This window comes from Gastrolobium bilobum, unplaced genomic scaffold, assembly GCF_033153095.1.
Source record: "Gastrolobium bilobum isolate Gb01-03AN ecotype WA unplaced genomic scaffold, APGP_CSIRO_Gbil_v1 utg18327, whole genome shotgun sequence".
Classification (NCBI taxonomy): domain Eukaryota; kingdom Viridiplantae; phylum Streptophyta; class Magnoliopsida; order Fabales; family Fabaceae; genus Gastrolobium; species Gastrolobium bilobum.
The window spans coordinates 23,687-28,995 of NW_026896684.1; the positions used below are offsets into that span (position 1 = coordinate 23,687).

A 5,309-nucleotide genomic window follows, 5' to 3' on the forward strand; every position below is an offset into this window, starting at 1 on the left:
TCGGAGATAAAACGACCTCGTTTTAGGATATAAAAAAAAATTGTTTTTGAGATTTAAAATAATTGAAGAATATAATCATATGAACAAATTTTATAGGAGTTTGTGGAGATCTATTGGGCCAGGCCCAAAAGGCCCATTAGGAATCATCCATGGGCTTCAAATGCATGCCATTCAACGCAGGGTCCTGAATTTTTTTTTAACAAGTCCTAGGCCCATCACTGAAACGGACCCAAAATAAACCCATAGTAGAACTTCAGTTCAGTGTTCGATTGAGGAAACAACACAACAATGGCTTCTTCTTCTTCTTCTTCTTCTTCTTCGTTGTCGTCAGGAACAGATTATGGGGTGAGGGAGCGGAGAGGGATACCAGGTGCTCAGTTCGTAGAGAATGTTCAAACTTATCTCACTCAGTCAGGCCTCGATGTCACCTCTGCTTTGGCTTTCCTCCAAGAAAGGTCTCCTTTTTCTCCAATAATCATTACACTCTTCATTATCATTTACTGGGTTCGATTGGGTTTGCTTTGATTTTCTGTGAAAGTGCCAACTAATAGCTATACTTACTAGAGGACTTAAGATTCTCAAAAGCTAATTTTTTTGGGTTTTAAAAGGATCTGCTATTTGCTGCTAGATCCCTCAATTGAGTAATTCTTTTTTATTTTTTTCCTTCTTCTTTATTTTGGTGTTGGATCAGAATAGTGAGGCAATTTTCCTAGATGTAATATTAAGAGCATATACGAGGGTTGAGATGTAGCACGGTTTTATTTTATGAGCATTTTTGTGGTTCATTGGATTTGGAGAGATGACATAAATGAAGGTGAGATCAACAGCATGTGCAGAAGTGCATGTGAAGTTTTTATATGCCTATTATACACCTTACAGAGTAGTAACTCGGAATGTTCAAAGGATTTTATAGTGCTAAAGACATTGATGGGAACGCCTAAATGTAGCTAATAGGATGTGAAGTAAAGACTTTCATGCAAAGTTAGAGATAGCTACTTCACACAATCTAATTGAAATTAATGCGTAGTGTTGTTTTTAATTAAATTTTAGACAGCGCTTTGGATCTATCATGCTTAGCTTGTCATTCTTGGGAGTCATTAGGTGTACACTTCCATATAATAAACGGCATAAATGAATTTGTTACTATAAAAAGCTTCCCTCTCCCCAAAGATATAATAGTAATGACACTAATTTTGAATTAATAAACTTAATCCTTATTTCTATGTTTTATGAGCGGGAATTGTACAGCAAAACTCCTTGCATTGTTATTATTGCTAGTTCTACGAAGAAAGTAGGTTTCATAAGTTGCTATTACCTTGAATAGAATCTTGAGTAACTAAAACTTCATTCTCACACTTAAGGAAGTTCTATGTGTGAATTTTGGTTAAGCATTCAGGGAGGTTTCACTTTTGTTTCATAAGATTTTATGAATCACCCAGCCCTTATTCCTGCAGGCATCAGCAATACAAGTTGGTTGAAATGAAGCTTCTTGCTCAGCAAAGGGATCTTCAGGTTTCCTTGCCTTATATAATATATCTATAGATTATACCTCGCCATGATATGACCTTTCTAATTTTTCTAGCTATACATGGTTGGTGAAATTTCGATTAGGGGCTAACACAACCAAAAATTTTATTTGGTTACAAGCTAGAATAAATAGCAGTGAGTAAGATATTGACTGCTATAAGACCAAGTGTGAATTTGACATTTTAATGTAACTTTAGGCTCCTGCTTGACAGGATCATGCACCAAGCTCTTGGCTCTGTGACATGTCATAATTATTAATAATTTAATATTACTATTTTGGAACTGGTGTTATGAGGTTCCATATTTTCATTTTTCAAAAAACATATGTAGGCTGGAACCAGACCCATACTGTTGGTATTACAGCTAAAGGAGTTGCATTGTATTTAGGCTGGTAAATATAGACTCCAAATTTCTCAAACTTTATTTAATTTGAGACAAACTCCATTTTCTTCTACTAACTGTGTAGGCTTCATATTTTCAGGATTATAATTAACTTAAATCCAAAGAAGTAAAATTTTTACTTGCATTACCAACTGCTAATGCTAAGCTTAAAATCTTGAAAAAATCTAATACTTTGTCTGTTATGCATTTTGTATATTTCTCTCTATGTTCACTTATGTTATTTATTTTGTTTGTCATGCAAAGATAACAGATATTGAGAAGTGCTTGATGTTGTTGCTACGTTGCAAGCTAAGAAGGGTACTTACTGGTGAGGTACGTTTGGTTCTCGTTAGTATATGATAGTAAATGTTGAATAAAAGATACGTGGATTTTAAATGAGGAAAATGTGTTAGATATGAATGGGCAGATTAGCTATTATGAGACAGCTAAACTTTTGTGAATCACTCTATTCAATATTCATGCATATAAAGTTGCCCTCATAGTGTGTGCAATGATTGCTATACTGTTGATATATCTTAAAGGCTTCCTGGTTCCTAATCTCCCTTTTGAGTAAAAAATGGTACATAAAAAGGTAAGAGAGAGGTAGAGAAGGGGAAGAGGAGGGAGGAGGAGGGGGGAGGGGAGGAGAGGAAATAAGCTAGCACTATTTTAGTATTGTTTAGAGGTATCCTTATTCCTTATTAGTAGATAACACATAGGTGATTATATTCAGCTTGGCCTTTTTCTTATCTTCCATGAAGCAGTTGATGGCCAGCTTTAACTATAACCTCAACTCTATTTATTGGTTTGAGTAAGATTCAACTTATTTGATTTGAAATTTTTAAATAATTTGAAATTTTGGGATATTCTAGATATTTTATAATTACTTACCATGTCAATTTCCAATTATTGGTCATTGAGATCAATGGTCAATTCTGATCGATATTTAAGGATAGATATTACCTCCCTTTGGACTTATAATACTGCTGCTTGTTTCAGTTTTCTAGTTTTATGCCTTTGTTTACATTTGCCACTGATGTTTTTTTGACTATATTTTTTATGTCATGGAGTTGGTAACATATTAAAAAGTTCTGTATGTTCATTAGTATTTGTCAATTGCTAGTCCCTAATAGTTTATTCATCATCTTAAACTGATATCTTGGGAGTCTGCTTTTGCGTGCATACCCCTCATATAACATTGATACCATGACTAATCTCTTTCCCAACAATCAACATACATACACTCACGCATGAGTATTCATGTTTGTGCGGTGTGCACTGCATTACTTTGCTTTTGTATGCACACGCTCGTTAGGTTCTTGCACAAATCTACCACATTTTGCATTTGGGAATTTGGGATAGACTTTTGTAACTGGCTTTCCTTTTTTGTCCTTGCTAGGAAGAATCATGCCCACTGGTGATATACTCCAAATGATTCAAAGGTTTTCAACATAACTGATATGATACTCATTTTAATTTTCAACTGGAAAATTCCCTGCATTAAAATTACTGCCTCTATAATGGGTGTTGTACTTTCTTGTTCATTAATATTGTAAAAAGTTTTACACTAACTGTGGATAAAATGGAACTCATTGTTGAAGCTGTGTGTTATTAACTGGAAGGTGTATGCTCTGCTCTACTTAAATGCAGGGCACTTACAGCTGATTTTGAAGCGTCGGAAGGAATATATTCATGAGCTGGCATAGAGGAAACTGACTCGTTGTGTTTATGGCTGGAAGCAAATGTTATGTTGGAATATTCATTAGAAGAGGTCCTTTCCTCGTTAGTTTTAAGTATTTTTGTTGTTCTTTTCTCTCTCTTTTTTAATTGTTTTCCTACACAAGTTTTATGTAAATTTCTGGTGCAGGCAGGCTACTTGTCTTCTACAGAAGAACCTGGATAATGCCAAAGCCAGTTTAGATGTTCTTATTGCTGATCTACAGTTCTTGAGGGAACAGGTTACAATAACTCAGGTCAGATTGCTAACTGTCAGGTGCTCTATATCTCTCTGCATTCACCACACCTACTCATCAAAAGTAAATAAATGTTCATAGCATCGAACTTGCATTGTATGGCCAACCATTGCAAACCCTTTACTACCTTTAGTAAGAGGCGGTGAATGAGTATGATATATAGAAGGGAGTGAAAATTGAAAGGAGAGGAATAGATTTTAATATTGCATTTTATATTACTTTCATCTTTCTATATGAAAATGAAAAAATTACTAAGGAAGAAGCAATGTGTTCGGAATTCAAGTGAGAGTGATAAAAAAATCCCACATTGGAAAGGAATGAGCTAAGCATTACACAGTGACAGACTTCCATTGATTCCTTTTTATTCTTTTAAGCAAGCACACAATGATTCACATTCCGTCATTTTCAACCCTCATTTTCAGTTCTACCAATCGCACCTTTTTTGTGTGTGTGCATATGTTACTAAAGTATATCACCTAAGTCTCAATATTCTTCTTGACATTAATTAGTTATAGTTCTTGATCTTTTTAATATATTTGATCAGGTTACAATTGCTCGCGTGAACTGGGAAGTTCATCAACGGAGAATTAGAGAAGCTGGTGCCACGACTGCTCAAGACTAGCAAACAAAATTTATTCACACCTAGATCTAAAGTTTTGGCATTTATACATTTTCAGTTGAGAGTATGATTCTAACCTCAGTTCACTTTCTAATGTAGATGGATTGCCGAGTTGCTTCTTTTTCCTAATTCTGGTTTCACTACAGTAGAATCTGTCAAGGATAGGAACCGTTGATTAATTTACTGGTCTCTATAACGTTTGTAAAAATACCACATGCAGGTCCATGGGCATGTTTTATGATCATATGGGTATATTATGTTGGGCTTAACATTTCTGCAGCAGCCGTAGATAGTGTTATCTACAGTTGACACAGAAAAGTGGACCCCACGGCTTTTAAAAAAAAAAAAACTCAGGATCCGTTGCCGTACCCTAGGATTCGGATGCGGATCCTTGCTTGCTGTAGGTACAGCAGCTGCAGAAATCATTTTGCCTATTATGTTTTGCAATTTAGTTACTTGTTTAATTTTATAATGTTGGTGTTAAGGTTAATCGTCTGAGCAAGCTGTTGTTTGAATTCAAAATCTGGACCACCGGGGTAATCAAAAGGGCCCCACAGAAGCTTTTGTGAATGAAATCAGCTGGTAAAACCATGCATAATGAAGGAACAAGACGTCATAATCAATGTCTACCCAATGTTATGTTACCCCCATCAGGAATGAGATTATCCATAAATGATCTAGTCAACTGGTATAATAATATACTTCTGTAAATAAACGAATTAATAGAAAATAGAGTAATCCAGGATCTTAGTCTTAAAGCTCCTTTTATTTATTTATTTACTGTTTGAATGGTATATAAGTTTGGTAAA

At 35.0% G+C, this 5,309-nt stretch overlaps 1 pseudogene; it reads left to right on the forward strand.

Annotated features, from left to right (window-relative positions):
- The first annotated feature begins 281 nt into the window (after positions 1-281).
- Positions 282-4,926, forward strand: LOC133301431 (prefoldin subunit 3-like; annotated as a pseudogene).
- The last annotated feature ends 383 nt before the right edge of the window (positions 4,927-5,309 follow it).